The sequence below is a fragment of the Jaculus jaculus genome, chromosome 2, assembly GCF_020740685.1.
Source record: "Jaculus jaculus isolate mJacJac1 chromosome 2, mJacJac1.mat.Y.cur, whole genome shotgun sequence".
NCBI lineage: Eukaryota > Metazoa > Chordata > Mammalia > Rodentia > Dipodidae > Jaculus > Jaculus jaculus.
The window spans coordinates 119,517,369-119,545,278 of NC_059103.1; positions in this window are offsets into that span (position 1 = coordinate 119,517,369).

Below are 27,910 nucleotides of genomic sequence, written 5' to 3' on the forward strand. Positions count from 1 at the left end.
TTTAAGAAGCCGTGCTTAAGTAATGGTGGAGCAAGAGCTGGAGAATCGGGGTCCATGACTGATCCTAGGCTAATGAGCTTGAATTATGTGTCGTTATTCAATCAGTAGTCTGACAGTCAGGGTTAACACATACACACACACACACACACACACACACACACACACACACACACATATACACACAGATTTTTAAGTTCTGGGAAGGTGACAATCTTCATTATGCTATAATAAAATATTTCATAAAATTGTTACATGAACTATTTTGGATGAGGCACCACTTTCCCATAAAACCAGTATCACAAGGGCAAGAATTGGAAAGATCCAGAATGTGTTATTTTTGTATGAACATACTGTAAGAGGAAAAAAGGGTTGACTATGAACCATCTGAAAGAAAGCATTTTAAAAGGAGGCTCCGCCTCCGTGTTCAGCCTGTAATGTATGTTAACAAAAAACCATTAACTAAGAGCCTGGCAGACCTAGCAAAACCAATTACTTCTCCTAACCAAAGAGCAGGAAATCAGGCTCAAGGCCCCTTTCAACCTTCGTTCATTAAGCCCATTAAGTCCTGCAGGCCAGAAAATGTGACCCAGCCCAGTGGCAGCAGTAAGATTAAATGTGTTGCCTACTCTCCTGAGCCTATTATTTCTGATGGTGTCACATTTTCCACCTAATGCTGTGAATTTTAAGGTAATCACATTAACTGTTAGTTTGTTTAAAGTATCACTGTGGCCCTGAATCCAATCCCTGAATGGTGAGTATGGAAGCAGGTCATCCAATTCTAAAGTTTTTAGTGTTGCTCATGAGTTGTGATGATAACTTGAACAAGGGAAGGAGCTGTAGAGAAAGCATGAAATGAAGAGAGTTGGTGGTACCAGCTTTGTACACAAAATTCATAGCACTAGGTGGAAAATGTGTGATTCATCTGTTGGAAAGATCACAGAGAAAAAGACCAAACCTAAACAGGGCCTGTGAGGTCCTGCAAGGTCCAATCCCAAACCACTACCCCTCCAGCATTATTTTTAAAAAACAAACCAAACATGTTTTGTACAGTTTTATATTTACAGAAAAGTTGAAAAGATAATACATATTTTTATACACCCCACCTCTGTTCCTTCTAGCAACAATATTTTAAAGTACATTTGTTACAATTAATAAGCTAACGTTGAGGTAGTATTATTAACTAAAGTTTATACTTAATTAACTGTACTTACATTTCCTTAATTTTTACTGAGTATCCTTTGACTGCTCCAGGGTTGCATGTAGGATTCCACAATAGATTTAGTCATCAAATAAATGTCCAAACGTTATTCTTGTCTGTGACAGTTCCTCAGACTTTCTTTGTTTTGGATGAGCTTGATGGCTTTGAGAAATACTGCTCAGAAATTTTGGATGTATTCATCCTTGGATTTGCTTGGCATATTTTTCCTGATTTTCTTTAGTTACAACATAAGGAGAAAAGGATCACAGAGTAGAGTGCCATTTTCATTACATATTATAAAGGGTACACCCTCGCTACACAATGTGCCACAGCTGATGTTGACTTGGGTTGACAGATCAGCATTATTTTGCCCCATTCTCACTTTCAAATCTCTAAACACTTATCTTTCCAACACTTTTTGACATTCACCATGATCACATCTTAAAATGCTGCTCCATCTGTGTGGATTTCTTCACCTGCTCACCTTCCAGATCTTTCTCATGCTGCTTTATCAGAACATACTTCTCAGGGATACCCCCCCCCATTCCATGTGAGGGTTTGTTGTTATTGTATGGTTTTCATTTCTTTGGGGATTTGTGGTAGTATAATTATTAATGCGAGGTTTTAGGTGTATTCCAGCAGTAAGTTATGAGTACCATTTTTTTGTATTAGTTTGCTTTATACATAATTGAGTGTCTCTTATACATACTAAACACAGGAGAGATGCTTAAGAAATAGTCTAATAAATACCAATGAAACAAAACCAGAGTCTTTAAATATTTGGATTAAATAAATGATAGAATAAATACACAATAAATTCCCAGTCAACATCCATGGTAGGAACTGATGATGTAAGAAGCTACTGTTCCTTAGCCCCACTGGTTTTACTACAATTTATTGAGAAAGTTTCCCATAGTATTGCTTGGTCATCAGGAACCCTGCTGGAAATGACAACATAGAAGCCAGAGACATACCTCAAAGAAGTCATTTGTAGCCAATTCTTAACTGTTGGGTTTCTTTTAAGGGAACTAGAACATCTATATGTATGAGTCTTAGAAGTCCAAAGAGAAAGTAATCTGGGAATATTTATTAAAATTTTTATGTGCCTATCTTTAGACCCAGCATGTACAATCTTGGGAATACTTGACGAAGAAATAAGAACATGAGGCTATAAAAATATATGTGTAAGAATTCTTGGTACAAAATTGTTTAAATTCACAAAACCTGAACTTGAACACCAAAGTATTGAAAAACACATACCCATAATATTAAATGGCATGTGGTTATTTGAAGAAAATATATTAAATATGAGTTTATTCACTGAGGCAGATTTACTATCAAGAGGAAAAAAGAAAGTGATTATCAAACAATATGTAAATTTATTCAATTTTTGTTTTAAAAAGAAAAGTTTAGTGCATGTGAACCTATAAGTCCAGAAAGGTACAGGAACATAAATTTCAAAGTTTATGTTTGCTATTTCAGGAGGATAGTTTTTCCCCTTTACTTAATCTTTTAAATTTTACACAAGTAGGCTAGAGAGATGGCTTAGCTTAAGGACTCATGTTCAACTCTCCAGGTCCCACATAAGCCAGATGCACAAAGTGATGCAAGTGCACAAGATTGCACATGCACACAAGGGGTAGCTCACATCTGGAGTTCACTTGCAGTGGTTGGGGGTCCTGGCATTCTTTCCGCCCCCCACCCCCTTCCACTGTCTTGCATTTTTTTTTTAAAAAAAGGCCAGTTTGTTAGGTTTGCCTCATTTTTTCTTTTCACAAGTTAGGGGCTAGAAAGATGGTTCACCAGTTAAATGCACTTGCTGTCAAAGCCTGAATTTGATTCCCCAGTACCCATGTAAAGCAGAAGGCACAAAATTGCACATGCATCTGGAATTTGTTTACAGAGGCAATAGGCCCTGGCATGGCAATTCATTCTATCTCTCTCTTTCATAGGTAAATAAATAGGACTTAAATTTTATACACTACACACATGCATAATGATGAAATAAAAGGATAAAAAATTCTTAAAAGTAAAGGCATAATTAATGAGTATAATAGCTGTCATTTACAAAATAAAGAGACTTCAAAAGTACTTCATTTATTAAGAATTAAAATGGTATCTAAGAGATATTAAAAATTGGAACATGAATCAAGAACATTCTTCTTGTAAAAGTTAAAAATGTAATGCAAGAAATGAGTATTTCTGCCCTGTACTTAAAGGTATATCAAGTTAGCTTCGACATTAGTCACTACTCATTGCTGTGACAAAATGCCTGAGCAGCTCTTTTTGCTCAGTTTTAAATTTCAGTCCCTAGACTGTTGGCCCTGTCACTATGGGTCTTTGGGAAGCCAGAGCATCAGTCAGCTGTATCACACAGAGATGTTTGTTTCACAGGGGCTGGGAAACAGAGAGAGGAAGGGATTAGGAACATACCCTTCAACGGCACACCCTTGGTGACACACTCCCTCCAATTTACACCATAGTATGATAACTTGGACAAAAACTATACCCTTGGTGGCAGTGAGTTACCCACACAGAATGTTACAGCTCTGAATCCTTCACTGGCTTCAGGATACCTGTCAAGAGTATCCTGAAGAAATAGCACAAGCAATGGCAAGTCCCATAAGATCTGGAACCAGAGGCTGCAGGATCAGCAGCAGGAGTTGATATATGTAAATGAGGTGAAATCATGAGAACCAATCAGAAGATCCAATTAACCTGCCAAAACTTCAAAAGTTCCCACTAAGCACTCATCCTTAAGTTGCAGCTCCAGCTTTCCAAACAATGGTGGAGCATGGAGGTGCAGCCAGAGTTTCCACTAGGCACTGCAAGCATCACCAGGGCCCAGACTGTGTGGCAGCCACTGGTGAGAGGCACTTGGATGTCAACCACACATCCCGTGCACCTTGCGCCTGTCGTTTTTCCATGTTGCTTCCTGTTCAACTTCAATATTAGATCTGGGAAACTATACTTGTTAGAAAACATGAGATTTGAAAACTCAAGAGTCATGTGCTTAATTAAGCCCCCAAATCAGTATATCTACCATATGAGTAAAAATAAAGAGACATCATTGAAGCAGATAGGGAAAAAAATGTCATAAGTAATTTATACCAAAATTTTTCTGACTAGAAGTAGATTGATCTGAGCTGCACTGGCAGAAGCCAGTGTCCATTGCAAAGGCTTCCCTTAACTTATGTAACCTGGGGTCACATCTTGTCAGTTTGGCTCATGGAAATGTGTTACCTCTCATTCCATATCTTCACCAGTGACAGACCACTAATCTTCAGTGTTCAAAAATACAAAAAACACGCTGCTACAATCTCAAAGTTCAGAAGTAACATGCTATAACTGTTTATTTGCTTATTTCTATGAAGGAAAATAGTGGGAAGATAAAAACAAATAAAATTGTTACCCACTGAACATAGAATTTGGAGAAACAGAGATACAGTGATACAAGTGACAATTCTATGTATACCAGTATATGCCTAGATATTTTTTAATTACATAAATCTTATAAAACCTAACTTTAAATTAAAAAGTTAGTACTCTGTTTGAAAGCAAAGAAATATAACTGCTGATGTAAGCAAGTAAATAATTCACCTTTCAGAGGCCGGGCATGGTGGCACACGCCTTTAATCCTAGCACTTGGGAGGCAGAGGTAGGAGGATTGCTGTGAGTTCGAGGCCACCCTGAGACTACAGAGTGAATTCCAAGTCAGCCTGGGATACAATGAGACCTTACTTCCGAAAACCAAAAAAAATAAAATAATTCACCTTTCAGAAAATATTATTGCAAATGTCTTGTTTCAGAGCTGGGTGTAGTAGTACATGCCTATAAACCTAGTACTGGGAAGGTGAGGCGAGATCACCATGGGATACACAGTGAGTTCCAGGCCAGCCTGTGATTCATCATGACACTGTTTCCTATCTCCAAAGTTAATTAATTGATTGATTAATAAAATAAAATAAAACAGCTTTATCTCCAGAGTTGGATGTTATCTAAACAGAAAAGCAGCAGATTATAATTTTATTTAGAAAAACATTGGTGTTATAATTTGGAAACAATTCTAATCATATTATTGGACATGCAGCTAACTATACAAATGCCCATAGGTACCAGACTTTCAACCTTTCAGCAAAACACTATGCATAATATCTCCAAAAACTTAATAAACCCTATTCCAATTAAGTCTGTCTGAGATGGAGTCATTCATAGAAATTTCACATATACATTATTCCATTCAAACGTCGAGAGGCAATGAAAGTTCTGTAGCAATGAACATACTCATGTGCATCTTCATCCTTGACTCTTGCAGACAATGGCTGATTTCAGATCAATGACTAGAAAGTGCAAGATGAGCCTATAATATTTTATTAAGCTTAGAAGCAAGAGAATACCCAATTTTGACTTGAATATGGTACTGTGCTTTTACATTTTCATTTCTTTTTTTTTTAATTTTTATTTATTTATTTGAGAGCGACAGACACAGAGAGAAAGGCAGATAGAGGGAGAGAGAGAGAATGGGCGCGCCAGGGCTTCCAGCCTCTGCAAACGAACTCCAGACGCGTGCGCCCCCTTGTGCATCTGGCTAACATGGGACCTGGGGAACCAAGCCTCGAACCGGGGTCCTTAGGCTTCACAGGCAAGCGCTTAACCGCTAAGCCATCTCTCCAGCCCTTACATTTCATTTCTTAAGTTAGCATACAAAGTTATGGTTTTCATCATGCCATTTTCAGACATATTGTCATGATCTTTTGTTTATATTCACTCCCCTCCCCTACTGCCTGGATATGGTTTAAAAACAGAGTTTTCAAGAAAAATATTTGAAGATGATTTTGTGGATTTGAACATACACTGGATATTATTGTTAACTTGATAATGATTTTCACTTATATAGGAAAATGCTCTATCTTTAAGAAATCTACATAGAAATACAGAGAGGTGGTAGTGTCATGGTACATGTGACTTTCAAATGTTTCAGAAATATGTACAAACAAAGCAAGCTATGTCAAAATATTTATAAATATTGAATGGGAATGTTTGGTATATATGTGATCATTATATGACTTCCAGTTTTTCAGTGTATTTGGTATTGGTATACTTAAACATTGAAAAAAAAATCATTTCAATGCAAATCTGACCGAAGAAAGAATATGAAATGTGAAGGATATTTTCTACAAAAGTCCATTTTAGTCCTTGGGTTCTAGCAGGACAGAAAAAGAGATTAAGAGTTCTGGTTAGTGAGAATAAAAGAAAAAAAATGGAAGGATTAAAAACAGCTTCCTATAAGCCAATATCATAACAGCTTGCTCATTAGATTAGTGTGATTACTTCTTTATTAGGCCTTATTTGAGCTGTCATCTGGTATCAATTAGGTCAGTTATAGTCTGTCAGGTCCACCAGAGGGAAACGGAGCAAGGTCCATCATGGAGTGAGAAGGGTGTAATTAAAGCAATGGAAATAATGGCTATTCTTCATTTAACTCTCATCCAATCAAGCAAGTTCATATTGGCCTTCCACTCACGTTGCATGCTAAAAAGATGAAAGGAGAGAAAAGTAATGCCAAGACAGTTTTTCAAATTGTGTTTCAATCATAAAACTAAATCAAACCATTCATCAAGTGAGGAGTTACCAAGAGAATACATTGACATGTTTTTGTAGAAAGGCGTAGAATTTATAATTATGTTCCTTTTATTATTTAATTCTATACAGATATGTGTGTGTTATATGTCATGTATTACATATGCATGTTCTATGAATAAAAGAAAGGAGTGAGTAACTATTTTAGTGAAGGCTAAGATTTTGGACAGGTGGTATAGAATTAGAAGAATAGTTTACATAGGCATGAATTAAATGTAGAATTCATTTGAACCTTGAAAAATATCATCAAAACCCTGACATTCATATTGTGATTGTCTAATTTTAAATAAAATTGTTTTTATTCAATTTTAGCTCAGTTTTAAAGGTATCAGTTGATGCAAGGAAAACAAAAACATAGAAATCCAATTTAAAATAGGCACCTACATAAATGAAATAAAGAAAATTTGTATAATTATTCTAAAAAATTAAAATATGGGAAAATTTTATTTATATGCCTTTGATAAATAATGTATGCGTATTAGTAATTATTATGTGACCTAAAATGGGTTATATATTATCAATTTTAATAAATTTTAGTTTTATTAACTTTGTCAAACTTCAAATAAAACAACTTCTTAGTTTAAGAATGATTTTTAGGGGCCTGGAGAAATGGCTTAGCAGTTAAGGCACTTGCCTGCGAAGCCTAAGGACCCAGGTTCGATTCCCCAGAACCCACATAAGCCATATGCACATGGTGGGACATGTGTCTGGAGTACGTTTGCAGTGGCTGAAGGCCCTGGCATGTCCATTCTCTCTCTGTGTGTCTCTCTTTCTCTCTCACAAATATATAAAATATTTAATAAAAAAGAATGATTATCAGAGATAACAGTGAATAGTCATCATATGCTATCTTGTCTAAGTTGTTTTCCAACCAAAAGCTGTTAAGAACTTGCTTCTCATTTCTTTTTTTCCAAAATAGAGCACAAAAACAGGAAGTGCAAAGATAGAGTGAATAGTATTTGTATTTGAGCTTCACTGCTGATTTAGATTCTAAATTGGTAAATGTCCTTCTAATTGAAGACACATCACATTGATATGTCCTCTAACTCTGGTACTGCCACAAGCCTTCTAATCTCTTAATGTTTCTAGGCCTCAGATACATCATTGATGAAATTATAATACCTGTATTGCTACTCGTGTTTAACTTTTGTACCTTTTATAACTTAATTAGCTCACCTAAAGTTACTCACCCTTAAGAGGAACAATCATAAAGGTTAGCACAGAACAAGGAAAAGTGGTATCAAGGAATAATATTCTTTGTTCTTTTTACCCCTTCCTTCTCTTCCGCCTCCTCCTCGTCCTTTTCCTTCTTCTTCTCTCTCTCTCTTTCCCTCTCTCTCTCTCTCTCTCTCTCTCTCTCTCTGTCTCTCTCTCTCTCTCCTCCCTCTCAGATAATTTCAGCATGAGTCTTTTTAAAACCAATAAGAATCACTGAAAACACAAGATATTATGGTAATTATACTATTCTATCAGTTATCTAGATTGTCATAGAAACTTCAAGTCATGTCTTCCTATTAGTTGCCTAAATCCCTATCAGCAGATATCAGTTAATTGTATTATAGGTTTTTATCATAAAATATTATTATGCCATGATAGAGCCATTGACCACTGAAATTCATATGCTTATTTTTTTCTTTTGACTTTTGCAAAGTTATGATAAAATACTTACTCCTTAATCTTTGAGCCTTAAGAAGCCATTAGTGTGAGATACATGATTAAAGAATGCAACTGGCTCTGATTCAAACCCTGATTCTGGATTCCTTGTCCTTCCCTTGTTTACCCTGCCAAATGATTGTAATAGAAGAAAGAGTTAAAACCAAGCTCTAGAGGGAACCAAAGCAACCAACTATATGATTGCCAGCATTTTCCCCTCAACTCCAGTTTTGCAGGAGAGGCATCATGCTATCCGAGCCTCTGCCAGTTCATCTGTAGCTTCTCAACCAGGGTTTGAAAGGCAGGAGTTTTCCAAGTGATCCTGGGGAGCCAGTTTGCCAGGACTCCCTGCAGTTCTGACAAACATGAAGAAGTTGGTCTGTGTCCTGATGCCTGCCATTAAGGCTATAAGAAAACGTAGCCTCACTAATGGAAGCGCAATATGCAAGATGCCAGGGCATCTCTGTGATTTACAATATGTCTAATGAGCAAGCCCAGTGAAGAGGTTTGTTGTCTACCATAAAACCAGATGGATGTAAGCAGTGATTAGAAGCAATTAACTCTGCTCAGCACTAAATAACTTTCCACCATTAATGTATATTTTTCCACCTCATTAGAGGCATGGAGAAGAGCACGAGGTAAGGAACACTCAATTTGAATTTCAGATATGCATATGTTTGGAGGGGAAAAACACAAATTTGCAAGGAAACAAGAACATGTGTTAATAGAAGCATTGTTTTGAGGCCACTTTCACTCCATAGGTACTGGCACAGTCATATACTTGATTTCACCAGCCAGCCATTAGGTTATGGAGCCTCATGAAATCAATTCTGGCAAGAAACAAGGCATCAATAAACAAGTGATACAAGACACCCATTTGCTTATTCACTAACAACATAATAGTCAACTTTAGATATTTGGCAATGTCAGTTAAAGAGAGACATCTAGAAAATATAACATTGGTTATCTAAGGCAAATTGGGAAACTTTCAGCCCAAAGCATCAACAGTCACGGACTTCTTCCCTAGGAAAAAGAAATGAGTATAGTCGGGCATGGTGGCGCACACCTTTAATCCCAGCACTCAGGAGGCCGAGGTAGGAGGACACTGTGAGTTCGAGGCCACTCTAAGACTACATAGTTAATTCTAAATCAGCCTGGGCTTAGAGTAAGACCCTCCCTGGAAAAACGGGGGATGGGTAAGCAACAATAGACTGATGAATTTATTAAGCTGAAGAGTTATATCAACTGATAGCATTAATTTAAAAAAAATCAATGGATTCTGAATTTTAGTACACTACTGAGAGGCTGTAAAACCATGCAAAATGGAGCCTCTTGGCAGGAAGTAGAACACTATTTAAGAGTATATCTTAGCGAAATGTGCTGGCACATGCTTTTAATCTCATTGCTCCGGGAGGCAGAGGTAGGAGGATCTCCATGAATTTGAGCCCACCTACATAGTGAATTTTCAGTAGCCTGGGCTAGAGCGAGCAAGACTCTACCTTGAAAAATTAAGAAAAAAAAAAAAAGCAGGAAATAAAACCTTCACCTCCTGACTTCCTTATTTTAGAATTTTAAAAATGTTTTCACTTCTTGAAATAATGTAGGAAATGTTCTAGGTCAAATGCTTATAATATAATCTTAAGTAAACAAAGAAGATGCATTCACATCTCAAAAAATATATAAACAAACTCAAGAAAAATACTAATGTAAGGAAATTAAAATTTCTTGACATTTAGGTAGCAGGACTCTGACTTATTACATTGGAGTGTGGACAGAGCCTCCACACACATGTGCATGCTCATACACGCATAAATTCTCATACACACATGCATATACACCACACACATGCAAAAAATCACTAACTTTGATAAATATTACCTATTCATAGTCATAAAAATGAAGAAAATATACATATGCTATGTGCTTATAAATGCATTAAGTAAATTTTGCCATATTTGTCTCAAGGACATTCATATCTGTGTCATCTTCTTCCAGAAGTAAAGGAGTGTTTCATGTTACATATTCTCACATCACAAAGCACACTGCAAACCAGGTAACACCTTTCCCACTCAGAACTGTGAGGAATATGTATTGTGGTACATTGTTCAGCAACTGGATTAGGGAGGGGTATTTGTCATATCTGCTGATTTTTATGTTATAGTTGTATGAATAATCCCACTATGGTTAATTTAAAGTGATCAACAATTTACTAGCCACTCTACAAATTCCACAAAATGTAACAATCAGAAAGAAAAGGCCAGCTCTAGTACATCACTATTATGAAAGTTCTGTCTCCATGTGCTCCACTGCAATGGTAAGGAAATCATGAACCACTTGTGTGTCTAACATGATGTCACTCATGTGACTATGAATGTAAGGCCCTGGGACTTGCAAGAGTTACTCACTGTTAGCATCCCAAAAACAAGGACACAGGATTGAGAGATGTTGGGAATTCCATATTTTAACAATAATCTAATTTAAAAGTAACATACAAGAGAAATAACTTGCTGGATCTTATTTAGAAAAATCCTCCACATATATGTTAGCATAGAAGATATAAAAATAAATACATATAATGAAAATCTTAACACACTGTTTTAGACAATGGCAAAAATCCATAGATTGTTAGTAGAAAAAAAATTAGTGCTGAGAATAGGAAACCTTCCAATGAGTTGTTGGCCCGGGGGTGGGGGGTGCTCTTTCTGATGTCCTCAATACATGATAGACTATTGCCAAAGCTCTTGCTTTCCCACCAGTAATAGAGGATAAGAACTGATTGTTGAAGACTCCACAGGCTTGGGCTGCAAGGTCACTAAGAAGTCAAGCTGCTGCTGAGCTGAAAACCTCCTCGCTGTAGACCAGCAGGCAAAAAGCTAGAAAAAGCTACACTGCATGCAGCCCTATGGGAAAGAGAAGTCATCAGTGGAGATAATCAACACTGGACACTATAAGCCTTAAGTTTGGCTAGCCAGGCCAAATGAGCCAACAGGTGTAATAGTGTTATGTCTGTTATGGAGGAAACCAACAGCTCTCTACTTGAACTAGAGACCTGTTCCACAGGAGAAAATACAGACCTGGTACTGAAAACCTAATCAGAAGTCTATGATGGGGGAGGTCATAAGCCCTAGGAATGTAATACTTACTAGTGCCTGCCTAAATGCATATATTATGCTCATCAAACTACCCTGTAAGCACTTTTCTTAATGTTCATATCCATATATTAATACTACTCTCACTTTTGGTTAGAGAAACTTCTCTTTTCAGATGGCCGTGATCTCTAGGATGATTCAAAAAGCACCATAGTGCTGAGAATGTTCAACACTGAAACATCTCTATAATAACTTCCAAGGATCAGGGTCCATTGCAGAAAAGGTGGTCAAAAGAATATAAGAGCCAAAAGAAGGGTAGAACTCCTTACAATGAATTCTTCTAGACATAAAATTCCCTAGATATCCATGACTTTGCAGTATCTGGCACTACCTACATAAGACCCTCATAATAGGAGGAAAAGATGATGACATCAAAATAAAAGAGACTAATTGAGAGGTAGAGGGGATGTGATAGAGAGTGGATGCATTAAAGGGAAAGTGGGAGAATGGTGGAAAAAATCATATATTGTCTATAATGATGGAAACTGTCAGAAAACAATATTAAAATAAAGAAAAACGCAGCTAAATATAAGACTGCTGGTAATCATGAACTAAGAAAAAGGAACTATACTGAGAAAGGATGATAAACCTCAAGTACTAAAGTCTTAGCACCTAAACTTGGAGTTTAGAATAGATACTTTATACATACTTCCAAAAAAATAAACATATATAATGAAAATATCCAGATGAGAGTTCTGGAAATTACAACAAAGTCATATAAAATATTAAACAAAAGTTTGCTTTCCTGACCATCATTTATATAAATGGGATTGTTTGTTGCTAACATTAATTTTATGAAAAACAGCTTCTGTAAATAAGAATTTGCAAGTAGTTTCAAAATGGCAACTGGACCATAATGTATCCCAAGCCATTGCACTAAGGACCTACATCCTACAGAAAATGAAGGCAGATCTGCATCACAGCTGTGGTCTCTTGTACTCTCTACATCTCTGTCCCACACATGTTTGCCTGGCTGTGGATATTTTCATCATGTAGCTAAGGAATTGAATCCCCCAGTGCTCTTACTCATTGACACTGCTATCTGCCCTGTGAGTGCAGTGGTCTCCCTGTACCCTTGACTGCTGTTGAGGTTAGCTTGCTGGTTTAATGACCCTCTCCAACACACTGCTCTGTGACTGATAATTAACCACTGCTCTTGAAAAAAAAAAAAAAAGTCTTGTGTGTGTACATCTGCATATCTCCCTAATCCAATTGCTTCATGTGTCTGTGTACATATGTGTGCCACAATGCATATGGGAAATGGCATGTATGGAGTTCAGAGGACAATCTTGGGTGTGTATCCATTCTTTTGTTCAACCTTGTTTGTGGCAGGGTCTCTTTGTAGTTCACTACTGTGAATACCTTCTTTCTGTCTTATGAGCTTCCAGAATTCTCCTGTCTCTACCTCCTATCTCATTGTAAAAGGATTGGAATGACAGATGCTTGCTGCTGTGTTTGGCTTTTACATGAGTTCTGAGAATCCAAACTGAGGTACTTGTACAACAAGTATTTTTATACACTGGGCTATCTCCCCAGTCCCCATTGTTCTTGGTTTATAACCTGTAATCAGTATATAAGAGAGTATTTGGTTTAGATGTGACTACTGTATTTGGTGTCATATATAATGAATAAAATAATATATGATGTGGTCGATATCCCAAAGAATTTATAATAGTATTGTACAAATACAATTAGAACAAAAATCAAACATTTTAAACACAATATTAACTATTACTATTATTATTATTATTCAAGAAAGGTAGACATTTCTTCTTTACCCAGAAATCAGACTTCAGTCTTTCATTAAGCTCATTGTTGACAATCCAAAAAACAAACAATGGGCTTTTACCACAATATACGTGACAAGGTCCTTGCAAGACGGAGAGCATTGAGCACTTCCTTGAACATTATTTCCTACCTTTGTAACATGGAACTGAGTGAGAGTTTATAATTCAAGTTCAAAATGGACTTAAAATAAGCAAAACAGACCATGGAAAAAACTTGGTCTAGAGCTAAGAAGGAAAACTTGAAATAACTAAAACAGTGCTACAGATTTCAGTGGCTCTCAGAGCATTATTCTGTACAAATTGAAATTATTGTTTATAATAACGATTTTGAATCTTCAATAACGTATATTGAAGAGGACAAGAAAATGATTCAGTCAACATAGTTAAATTGCAGTGCTTATTTAAGCATTTACTATCTGGAACTTCATTTTTTCTCAATGTTTGATAGGAGTGCTTTCACTCCACATTTCTGCTCTAGAAAATTCTAGAAAGATAGCTGGTATTGGCACTTTGTAAGCTTATAAGAACAGCTCTCCTGAGTGATAAAAGTTGACATTGCTTGCTAGAATGTCTTCCAAGATGAAATGCTTACCAAAACTCATTCCTTTGAGGAAGGTTACCAAGCTGTGACATTATGAGCAATTCTAGATCCACTAAAATAGGCAGTATTCTAAGGAATTTTACCTTGCTGCTTCTGTTTTTCTACAAAGTGAGCCATTCAGGCACTGTGTCTTCTGAAATCTCCTCGCCTCTTTCAGGGAAGCATATTGGGACAGAGCTTGCCAGCTGTCTGCTCCCTTTGCCTTCTGCTGCCATTATTCCGAGGTACCGCCCCACCTTCTGGCCCTACAGCTTGTGGGGGGTGGGGAGTAGGGAAGGGAACAGAGCTCTTCCTGCCTCTGACATGCGTAACACAATGAAAAGAGCAGAAGGAATATGTATCTATACATATATATTTCCCTCTCCATATAGACATACATAGACTGGTACTGAGTGTGTGTGCATGTGTATGCATGTGAGTCCACACATCCCATGCCAGAATTCCTATATGTATATATACACGGTATATACTCCATATGCTCTTTCTTTCTGCAGCACACATATGCAGCTGGGAATAACTACTGTGAATAAAATTTACATACTCACTAAAGACAAATTATCAAGCAGAAACAAGAATATATGGAATTTAGCAATTACAAATTCTTTTCATCTGCTGCCTGCCTTTATTAGAACATGTTTATTCCTACAGTTTCAGAAAAAAATCTAGCATTTCATATTGCATGAATATTAAAAAAAAAAAAAACTTCCTTTTCCTAATATTCAGGCTTCGCAGTGCTCAGCCAATGACCTTGTTTCTGTATTGACAATGAATGCATTCAAAAGGTTAAAGGATCACGATAAACACCTAGGGCTGTGTATGGTGTTGCGTAGATGCTGATGTGAGCAAGTGTGCAAGTCACTCCACAAAAGCCTCTGGCATTCCTTGAGTCCCTAATCCTCACAATGCCCTTGTGAGGTGGTGTCATAGCCCTCCCTATTTCACATAGAAAGAAGATAAGGTTTCAAGAGATTAAATGGCTGACTGAGGGGCCAGGATCCGGCCACAATACTGCCTCCACAACTGACTCTTCACTCACCACCTTCTGCTATCTCAGGCCCAAGGGATATTAAGATGACCAATGTACATAGTAGCATTCACAGCATGCTTTGCCTATAGGAATGAACATAGGAGTGCCTGAGCAACTCCTGCAGGGAGAAGTCAACCACTCCCATGAGATTTGCTTCCCTGATTTCTTTAAGTAGGTGATAAGTTTCATTCATTGATTTACTCTTGGAGCAGTCAGTAATTGCGAATCAAGTTACTGAAAATTCAGTTACAATGAACCTAATGTAAAATTTTAACTTAATTTTTTAAAATAATCACAAAAACCCTTATTTTTTCTTAGTTATATATTAACCTTTATTGAAATTTATCAGGACTCTAGGGGCCTATTGACTCAGAACACAATAAGAGCATTCCTTCCCAGAGTCTAAAGAATTCACTGAATAGCACTGGATAGTCAATGGTTGTGTTAAGCATTCTAGGCCTCCACAATACACTGAATAAGCCTTTAGTAGCCTCAAAAGGCAGGTGATTAGCATGCATAGGTCTGGTCACAAATGGCAGCAAGCCTAACACAGTTCTCAATGAGGACTTCTTGTTTAGGAATTTATGAGGAAGTAATCACTTAGGAAGATCGATCACCACTTCAAATGCTTCAGTTACTCATCTCACTAACACATGGAGCTCAGTGCTCCTTGGTGTCTAAATTGCTTCCTAATATTCATTTAAGGGTCCGGGGAGCAATCTTAACTCACTTAAGCCACTTGGCACTGTTAACACTTGAGAAATATATTTCACAAAGAGATGTCATTCATATAATATTTCCAAAAAATGTTCAACCCACAGATTTTCTCACAGGCCTTCCCTTTTTAAAAATTTCAGGCACTAAGACAGCAAGTTCATACATACCCCTTAAAAATATATGAACTATGTTATTCACAACAGGCAACCAATCTTGAAAATTATGTTGTAGATACAAAAAATAGGTTGGAGTAGTTACATGGATAATTTGTTAATGTCACTGGTGCTTTCCTGAACTATATAGACTTGATGGAAACTTTTACTGCTGCTGTTAAGTAAAATCCAAATTATCATTTTAAAATACAAACTATCACTTTTTATTTTTGAAATGGAAATTAATATCTGAACAATGTAAGCCAATTTAAAAAGACAACAGGATAAATAAAGTGGTTAAAGTCCTTGCCTATGAAGCCTAAGGACACAGGTTTGACTCCCCAGTACCCACTTAAGGCAGATGCACAAGGTGGCACATGTGTCTTGATTTCATTGGCACTGGTTAGAGGCCCTGATGTACCTATTCTATCTTTCTCTAGCTGCCTCTTTCTCTCCTCTCTCTCTCTCTCTCTCTCTCTCTCTCTCTCTCTCTCTCTCTCTCTCAAATAAATAAATAAATAAAAATAAAAATACTTTTTTAAAAAAAGAAAGCTATTTAAAATGCTCCCTATATCCACCACTCAGTGGTCACTATGGTAATAACCCTTTAAACATGTGACTTTCTGGGTCAATTTCCTATGCTATTGCACTAGGATGACACTAGGCCTATCACTATGCTGCCATAACCACACACCATAGACTAGACAGCTTACATAACATATATGCTTTCTTACAGTTTTGGAGGCTGGAAACCAACACCAAGATGCCGGCTACTGTTTCTTTTGTTGTTGTTATTTATTTATTTATTTATTTATTTATTTATTTATTTATTTATTTGAGAGCAACAGGCACAGAGAGAAAGACAGATAGAGAGAGAGAGAGAATGGGTGCGCCAGGGCTTCCAGCCACTGCAAACAAACTCCAGACACGTGCGCCCCTTTGTGCATCTGGCTAACGTGGGACCTGGGGAACCGAGCCTCAAACTGGGGTCCTTAGGCTTCACAGGCAAGCGCTTAACCACTAAGCCATCTCTCCAGCCCCCGACTACTGTTTCTGATGAGGCTTCTGCCCCACATTTGCCTCCTTCCTGTGTCCTCAGGTGGTCTTTTCTTTTTCAACACACAAAGATGGATCATTCATGATCCGCCCCTCTTCTCACAAGTATTTTGGGACTATAACCTGACACTATTGTCTCTGTTTAACCTTAATTACCTTTTTCAAAGATCTATAACTCAACATAGTCACACTGGGAGGCTAAAGTGTGGATATAGTAAGGCATCATGATGTAGTCCATAACATTACAATAATGCTTTACCGTAAGACTTGATTTTTCACTAGCCATGATATTATACACATCTTGCCATGACAAGAATCATTTGTCTGTAGTTTTTTTTTAATATGAGACATACTAGAATTTATTAAAATAAAACCTCATTGACTATTGGATACAGTGGAAGTTTTCTAATTATAAACAGCATTACTGTGAGCTTTTAATATAACTACCAAATTTTTGTCTAGATCTTGATTTATTTCCTGTTCTATATTTCTAGTAGAACTACTAGTCAAGTACTAAGTATACATTAAGACAGTTTATGCATATTGTCAAAACCTTTCAAAATAGCTACCTCAATTCACACTTTGTAACCCCAAAGGATAGACTCCAAGCATGGCAGAAGCACAAAGCCAATATCACAATCACATCTTCACATCTGCCTCTGGAACTATGAGCACAAACACAGGATGACGTCACTGATTACAGTATTCTCTTAAAAAAACACAAAACAGGGAAAACATTCCTTAGATTTAAATCATAGATAGGTAGATAGATAGATAGATACATACATACATACATACATACATACACTTATCAATAGATTTTGTTTTTCTTGTAACTAATTTTTTTTTTCTTGTCATGGTCCACAAGTAGCTAGAAATAAACAAATAAACAAACTCTAACTACATAAGACACATAGTGTGTAGTCATGTTTGATAATACAATTATCTGCTATTTTCCTAGACTTGTGGCCACTCATTTAAAGTTTCCTCAAATCAGGAGTGATGGTCTACACCTGAAGTCCTAGAACTTGGGAAGAGAAGAAAGGAGAATTGAAAGTTTCAGGCCAATTTGAACTAAATAGCTAGTTCCAGTCTAGTGTGGATGATATAGTGAGACTCTGTTTCTAAAAACAAAACAAAAGTTTCTTAAGTTATTTATACTTTTATAGTGTGTAGTGTGCACATACATATGGGTATGTTTTGAAAAGTACTTCAAATGTTTTGGGAATTTAGAATACATTCATTTATAAACTATTTCATCAAATGTAATAAATAATAGAAGAAGGCAACTTCATTTGTGATTTTTTTTTATTTGAGGCCTAAATATTTATCCATGGCTTATAATAGCATTTGAAAATACTGCTGAAAATAAGAACTCTCAGCAAAAACCACGACATTTTAAAGCACTAAAATATTTGTTTTAAACAATTATACTTTATAAACTTATATCAATAAATTTGCCTACAATTTATACTGCAATGTTTTCAACATTCCTCCATCCCTACATTCTATATGTATCAAAAGTCTGCTGTAGCTAAGTAGAAGCTGTTTGTAGACTTAGCTAATAAGAAGGTTACTTTAAAGCATGCACCAGGTGAATGTATGGCTACAATAAAAAATTCATCAGCCACAAAGTTAGCAATTTTAAGAGCAACAATGTAGGGAGAATATGTTACAACTAATATGTAGGATATTTAAGCTTCCAAAATTCTAAACTTATTAGAAGATATTCTGGATATTTAAAAGCAGATCTATTACCAGTTCACATCTTAATCCTGTAATAATACCTATCCTATGTACAGTCACATAATGGCCAATAAAAAGACTGGAGATTAATAACATTTTATGTTCACATAAAACCAGAGACCTGTAGTTCAGTTAAGAACAATACTATAAAACTCAGGGAAGGATAAACATTGCTTACACATCCAGGACACACTTGAGGTTTTCATGTTTATTTGTGCTTTTTCTCTACACTCAAGATTGAACACCTAGCCTTTCACATTCTGGAATAGCTCTCTATCACTGATGTATATCCCAAGTGGTACCCACTTATTTGAAAATGCAACAAGAAAGGGTACCTAAGACTAAAGTTAGTACTTTGATAGTTTTGAAATATTGCTCTTTGGGAAGCATGTCTAAGTAATTCAATAGCTACTTGAAGGTGATTTCATTTTGTTTTTGATTCAATTCTGTAGCTGAAAATTTGACCCTAAATATGGGAGTAATGCACTGGAGAAATAAATGGTCCATGTGGAACATTTACATGGTAATACTAAGAAGGTAAAGTAAGAAAATTTTCAAAAACAAAAAAATAAATGAAAGAATAAAACTAAATAAAATTACCTGAAGAATCGAACACATGAAAATGTTTAGGTCTCAAACACCAAAAGTTTATGTAATACTGGAATTAAACTGAAGAACTGAAAAAGAAAAATCTTCCACATGCATACCAAGCAAAGGGTTATTGACTTCTATTATTAAAGGGGTCCGAACAAATGATCATGAAAATTGCTAGTATCCTACTATAAAACCAACTGTAGGTAAGGCCAGATGATTCATGGATAAAGTAATAGTAATATAAATATGAACATAGCAAGCATTAGTAATTGACTTAAATTTTAAAATATCCATGCTTTTAAATTAGTACTAATCATAAACTGAAAAATATTGAAACCAGTATATATTCTCTTCTGCTAAATTTGGTATGGTATTTCTCTCTCTCTCTCTGGTGTGTGTGTGTGTATGTGTGTGTGTGTACACATAGGTACATGTGTAGGGCCAAAAAGTTGATGTCATGTGTCTTCTTCAATTGTGCTATGTTTTTGGAACAGGATATATCACTGAACCTGGACTCAATGGTTCTGCTGGACTAGCTGACCCACAAGGCCCCATGATGCTGCTCTTACAGCTTTTTACATAGGTGCTAGAGATCCAAACTCAGGTTCCCACGTTTACACCACAAACATTTTACTGATGGAGCCATATCCTAGCCCCATGGCATGGTATTTCTCTAAAGAAATTTTGCTACATGAATAAACAACCATAAGAAGAAATCATAAAGCTCTTGATATTGTCAGGGTATTCCTGGAAATCTGTCAAAGAGATTTGCCTGACAAAATCTAGAGAAAAATTTTATTAACATTATTTATAATGCATTATATTTTAAAATAATTTAAACCTCTTGTTCAAAGAATATCATGATACAAGAAAAAGCTCATGAAAAAAATTCAAGAACAAAAAAAATTATACAAATAATTGTTTTCAGGCACAAGTATGAGCTCTGTGCAGTTTCCTACATCAAACCTTCCCTCTTTTCTATGGCTTCTGTATGCAAAGCAACTTCTCCATATATTCTCCTGATATCTATTCCTCTAAATAACTGCTGTACAGCCTTCGAGTCTCAAATGTCACTGCCTTCTAGAACATAAGCACCTACCAGAACATGTCAGGTTCTCATTTCATACAACAGCTCTACTTCTGTGCTTTGTAAGACACCAGAAATGCAGTGAAGTAGATTGTTAGTTGCTGGATGCATTCTCTTTCCTCCATAAGTTTTATGACAGCAAGAACCCTTATTTTACCCCCCTGGGTTCCCAAGGGCCCAGCCAATAATAATAGCCATCGTATTACTATGTGCCCAGTACTTTGTAACTTTGTCTCCTAACTTATTTAAACTTCACAGCCATCTATAAGGAAGTTACCAAAATCATGGGTGTTTTTGTTTTGTGGGGTTTTGTTGTTGTTGTTTTTACTGGCAGCAATCATCATATCACAGCCTTCCAAGTACTGGGATTATAGACATAAACACACAGCTCAATAGCTTTTATTTTAAAGATTAGAAACTGAGGCATAGAGGCCTGGGGTTACTTACTAGTCACAAATAAGGTCAAGATTCAAATCCAAATAACCCAGAATCATTAATGTAATTTGATTCTTCCCTGTTACAGGTATCCCGTGCACATTTGAATGAATATTTGAACACATGAATGAGGAAACACATTAGCAATAAAATGTGTGTTTGCTATAAATTAAGCACCAGCAGGGACATGCCCTGTAACAGCTGTAGCTCATCATTTCATGGTCACCTGATCATAGTAGATGCACAGGATTTTAGCCTTATAATGGAAACACTAAGAACAAAGCTCTGTAGACACCCTCATTAGAAATGCAATCATAATGATTTTTTGGAATAATAGAGTACTTGAGACTTTAGATTTCAATGACAGAAACCTGAAATGGAAAAATTTGAAGTAAAGGCATAAATAGCTTTGTAATACATATATGCCTCTACTTTAATTATAACAACTGATCAACCACAAGGTTCTCCATTTTTTACATGATCTTATTTCCTGTTAAAACCAGCTCTTAAAGAGGGCCTGTAATTGCAAACAAGTTGTGCAGAATAAACAAGCCATTATTGTAATGAGGATGATTCTTGCTGAAGCTTATTTTTAAAAGCCAAATTATAGACTCCTAGTCTAAATTGTATTTTTTTTGTCACTTGCTTTCAAATTTAGTTCTTATTTGCATTTTGCCTGGCCTACTAGTTAGAGCACAAGTTCACAGAGCCCCTTCTGAAGCTGTAATGAGCTTAGGTAATAACCACCACGTAATTGTGTTCAACTGCATACAAGTGTTTACTTTTTACTGCTGCGCGTCTGCCTCTGAGATTTTTGAGATGCAATTATGCATTGCAAAATTTGCAAGTTGCCAGCCTCGCTTGGACTATTTTTGCTATGTTTCACATTTAAACTGGTTAAGTGCATAAGTGGAGGTATAAAACAGCCAGGTTTTCCAGACTAGAAAATTACTGCTACTTAAATGGCAGAATTTCTGCTCTATGGTTTCCTATTTCCATGCCTTGCCTCAGCCACATATCTTTTTAACCATCTGCTTCTTTCTGGCGACTAGTGACGGGGAGGTAAGCAACTGTATATGCATTACTATGCTGTTTGACATCTGGTATTCTAAGTGTAACTGTAGCATTTATTTGTGAATTGTTTAAATATAAGATCATATTAGTTACACTTGCAATTTCCTTTTCATTAGCATCTTCAGCCCTGTTTATTCTAGAATTGCATGCCATTTCCCACAGTGAAGGAACACACACGTTTTCCTACAGGTTGCATAGAATTTGGCATGTGAATATAAACTTTTCTGAGGGACAAAAATAAATTTCATATCAGTTAAAATTGAATTTTCAGATAGTGTAGAGGGAGATTCAAATATCACCATAGGCACAGGCATTTTAGTAATCCAAAGACTGCTCTTGTTGAGCAAATTCAAATTCTGTTGAAATCCTGACATATCTCATTGAAAAAAGATACTAAAACCCATGCTGCTTTGGAAATTTTTCTATTCTCTCTAAAAGGAACTCTGAAATATCTCCTGTTTCCTTTGTGGCTAAAAACATACATTGAGAAAGTGATTAATAGGAAACTTGCAAGATGGCTCAGTTGGTAAAGTGTTTGCTACCCAAGTATTACCACCTGGGTTCAGATAATCTGAAACACACAAAATCTAGACACATTAGCAAGTGTCTGTAATCCCAGAATTCCTACTAGAAATGGGAGGTGGAAACAAGGAAATCTTGTAATCTTAGATTCTCACAGTAAATCTCCTCAACCTGGTGTTGGCAGCAGTGAACAAGAGACCTTGCCTGGAACAAGGTAACAAGCAAGGAACAGAAAGACACTCAGGGTTGTCCTCTGACCTCCACACGTGCACTGGGGAATAGTCACTCACTCACACATATACACACATCATACATACACACACATGCACGCATGTACACAAAGATCATAGTAATAATAATAATAATAGAGTGACTGCTAAGCTGGAGGTGCACTTGTCTAGCATGCACAAAGCCCTCAGTTTGATTGCTAGCACTATTAATTAACCAACTAATTAATTAAAGAAGTGACTAACTCTAACTAGGATGTTTCAGACCTTAGTGAAAACAAAAACATAGGAAATGAAACAATGGTATTGTTCTCATGAATACCACTAAGACATACTTTGCAAATAGTCGTGATCTTTTTAATAATCTGTCAAATTTTGGTTATTGATTCTCATATTTAGTTTAAGTCAGTGGAATACAATCTATCTTCTAATTCTTTAGTCTCTAAGTGTTATACATACTCTTTAGCTCAGGGTCTCTTAATATTTTTTAAGTCAGACATTTCTATCATCATATCTCTCTAATACTCTGCCAACCTTCACCCTCTGATTAGACTGAGCTTTGCTACATAACTTAGGAACATCTCTCTGAACTAAATCCATTTAATTACAAACCTCAATTACATCTGCAATTTCCCTTTGCCAAGTAACCTAACATCTCCTCAGGTTCCATGGACTAAAACCTACAGAACTTAAGAGCTGGGAAGCGTTGCATGTGCCCCAGGGTTGTAGTCTATTCTAGCAGAAAAAAAAACCACAGACCCAGTCCCCAGACAATCAGGTGTCTAGTGCCAGAAGGTGCTACATGGGCAACTGGGGGAAAATGACCAATATCTGTCCAAGCAATTCATGGTCTAACCTACTTAGCAGCAAATAACCTGTCCTGATGCTCACACAAGTGCAATAGTGGCACACAGTCATGGTGGGAAACCAACTGCTCTTGATTCAACTGATCCCCTCAATGGTATGGTACCCATAGCTGGAGCTGGGAAACAAGTCAGAACCATATCCAAACATAAGCCCACTGTCCATTATCAAGCTACCATAAATCATGGGCTACAAGAGGGCCTATACCTATTAAACTCTCTATAAACAAAAGTAAGGGTTAGCTCATTTGTTCTGGTGCTACCTTACTCTCCATTGGAGAATCTGCTTCTCTTTTTCAGATAGTTGTAGATCCTAAGGAGAAAGCCACCCCATCATACCTCAAAAGGCTGTAGGCTGAAAATAAAAACAACTGGCAAAACAAGCATGGGCGCTGTTTTCTTGGTGAAAGGGGTACCAGCACAAGGGTGAAGAAGATCAACACAGAGAAAACTCAACTCCTACCAAATCAGAGATCCAGAGGCCCCAACACCTCATCACTGAAGCAGACCAAAAATGAACCCAACATGGCTCAGGGAAATTTTGTGGAAGAGGGGGCGGAAACAATGTCAGAGCCACATGTTGGGTCATGATATTCAGAGACCTTTATCCACCCATAACTGTGGGCTAACTCCAGAATGCATGACCTATATACCCCAACAAGGAGGGGACAAGGGAAGGGGGTAGGTAATGGATGAGCCTAACAATGGTACCAAATTGACTGTATTCGATGAGTATAAAACTAATTAATAAAATAAAAAAAAAAAACAGACCCAGAAACAGCTTCCTCTAGTTTGAGCCTTATGACTAATAGTCAATTGGATAAATTTCTAAAATTTTCAATTATTTCTGCACAAATGAGTAGGTTGTCTATTTCTGCACAAATGAGTAGGTTTTCCGGGATGATCTCAGGACCTTTTCAACTCAAGTCCTCTTGATTATGTGAACAGAGTACATCTAATTATCCTTCAAGTTAAAAGAGATTAAATCCTAATTTATCATCATAGAAACAAAACTTTTGGAGAAAGCTTTGCCATGTTATGAGAACAAAAGGGAGGCTGATCATTAATTCTCTTATGGGGGTGTCATGTAGAATCTGATCTCTGAGTTAACATACCAGGAAGGAAGAACATGACCATTCTGGGTATGGGAACCCTATGAAGTAAACAGAGAATTAAAAACAGGAGGAAATAAGGCCAGAAATGCAGGGTTAGGACAAACAATGATGCATTCTACAAACAAAGGAGAGGCACTAATTAATTTTTTTTATTTATTTTTTATTTTTTAAAAAATTTTATTAACATTTTCCATGATTATAAAAAAATATCCCATGGTTATTCCCTCCCTCCCCCCCCCTTTGAAATTCCATTCTCCATCATATAAATATTTTTTAAATGACACATTTTTTAAGTTGTTTTTTCTTTAAGTAGGGTCTCTCTCTAGCCCAGGCTGACCTTGAATTCATCCTGTAGTCTCAGGCTGGCCGCGAACTCACAGTGATCCTCCTACCTCTGCCTCCCAAGTGCTGGGATTAAGATATGCACCATGCCTGGCAATATTTTTTTTTATTTTTTTTATTTATTTATTTATTTTTTCATTTTTATTAACATTTTCCATGATTGTAAAATATATCCCATGGTAATTCCCTCCCTCCCCACCCCCACTCTTTCCCATTTGAAATTCCATTCTCCATCATATTACCTCCCCGTTACAATCATTGTAATTACATATATACAATATCAACCTATTAAGTATCCTCCTCCCTTCCTTTCCCCACCCTTTATGTCTCCTTTTCAACTTACTGGCCTCTGCTACTAAGTATTTTCATTCTCACACAGAAGCCCAGTCACCTGTAGCTAGGATCCACATATGAGAGAGAACATGTGGCGCTTGGCTTTCTGGGCCTGGGTTACCTGACTTAGTATAATACTTTCCAGGTCCATCCATTTTTCTGCAAATTTCATAACTTCATTTTTCTTTACCGCTGAGTAGAACTCCATTGTATAAATGTACCACATCTTCATTATCCACTCATCTGTTGAGGGACATCTAGGCTGGTTCCATTTCCCAGCTATTATAAATTGAGCAGCAATAAATATGGTTGAGCATGTACTTCTAAGGAAATGAGATGAGTCCTTTGGATATATGCCTAGGAGCGCTATAGCAGGGTCATATGGTAGATCAATCTCTAGCTGTTTTAGGAACCTCCACACTGTTTTCCACAATGGCTGGACCAGATTGCATTCCCACCAGCAGTGCAGAAGGGCTCCTTTTTTTCCACATCCCCGCCAACATTTATGATCATTTGTTTTCATGATGGTGGCCAATCTGACAGGAGTGAGATGGAATCTCAATGTAGTTTTAATCTGCATTTCCCTGATGACTAGTGACGTAGAACATTTTTTTAGATGCTTATATGCCATTCGTATTTCTTCCTTTGAGAACTCTCTATTTAGCTCCATAGCCCATTTTTTGATTGGCTTGTTTGATTCCTTATTATTTAACTTTTTGAGTTCTTTGTATATCCTAGATATTAATCCTCTATCAGATATATAGCTGACGAAGATTTTTTCCCATTCTGTAGGTTGCCTCTTTGCTTTTTTCACTGTGTCCTTTGCGGTGCAAAATCTTGGTAATTTCATTAGGTCCCAGTGGTTAATCTGTGGTTTTATTGCCTGAGCAATTGGGGTTGTATTCAGAAAGTCTTTGCCAAGACCAATATGTTGAAGTGTTTCCCCTACTTTTTCTTCTAGCAGTTTCAAAGTTTCCAGTCTGATGTTAAGGTCTTTAATCCATTTGGACTTAATTCTTGTGCATGGCGAGAGAGAAGAATCTATTTTCATCCTTCTGCAGATATTTATCCAGTTTTCAAAACACCATTTGCTGAAGAGGCTGTCTCTTCTCCAATGAGTATTTTTGGCATTTTTATCGAATATCAGGTGGCTATAGCTACTTGGGCTTACATCTGGGACCTCTATTCTGTTCCACTGATCTACATGTCTGTTTTTGTGCCAGTACCATGCTGTTTTTGTTACTATGGCTCTGTAGTATAGGTTAAAATCAGGTATGGTGATACCACCAGCCTCTTTTTTGTTGCTCAGTATTATTTTAGATATTTGAGGTTTTTTTGTGATTCCAAATGAATTTTTGGATTGTTTTTTCTATTTCCATGAAGAAAGCCTTTGGAATTTTGATAGGGATTGCATTAAATGTGTAGATTGCTTTAGGTAAGATTGCCATTTTCACGATATTGATTCTTCCAATCCAGGAACAAGGGATGTTTCTCCACTTTCTAGTGTCTTCTGCAATTTCTCGCTTGAGTGTTTTAAAGTTCTCATTGTATAGATTCTTTACTTCCTTGGTTAGGTTTATTCCTAGGTATTTTATTTTTTTTGATGCAATTGTGAATGGGAGTGATTCTCTGATTTCATCCTCTGTGTGTTTGTTGTTAGCATATATAAAGGCTACTGATTTCTGTGTATTTATTTTGTATCCTGCTACATTGCTGTAGGTTTTGATCAGCTCTAACAGCTTGCTAGTAGACTCTTTAGGGTCCTTTATGTATAGAATCATGTCATCTGCAAATAATGATAACTTGATTTCTTCCTTTCCAATTTGTATCCCTTTTATGTGTGTCTCTTGCCTTATTGCTATGGCTAAGACTTCCAAAACTATATTAAATATAAGTGGGGACAGTGTACACCCTTGTCTTGTTCCTGATTTTAGTGGAAAAGCTTCCAGTTTCTCCCCATTTAGTAATATGTTGGCTGTAGGCTTGTCATAAATAGCCTTTATTATATTGACATATGTTCCTTCTATTCCCAGTCTCTGTAGGACTTTTATCATGAAGGGATGTTGGATTTTGTCAAATGCTTTCTCTGTATCTAATGAGATGATCATGTGATTTTTGTCCTTCAACCCATTTATGTAATGTATTACATTTATAGATTTGCGTATGTTGAACCATCCCTGCATCTCTGGGATAAAGCCTACTTGCTCAGGGTGAATGATCTTTTTGATATACTCTTGTATTCTGTTTGCCAATATTTTGTTGAGAATTTTTGCATCTATGTTCATGAGGGAGATTGGTCTGTAATTTTCTTTTTTTGTTCTATCTTTGCCTGGTTTTGGTATCAGGGTGATGGTGGCCTCATAGAAGGAGTTTGGTAGAATTCCTTCTTTTTCTATTTCCTGGAAAAGCTTAAGAAGCAATGGTGTTAGCTCTTCCTTAAAAGTCTGATAAAATTCAGCAGTGAATCCATCTGGGCCTGGGCTATTTTTAGTTGGGAGATTATTGATAACTGTTCGGATCTCCATGTTTGTTATAGGTCTATTTAAGTGATTAATCTCATTTTGATTTAATTTAGGTAGGTCATATAGATCA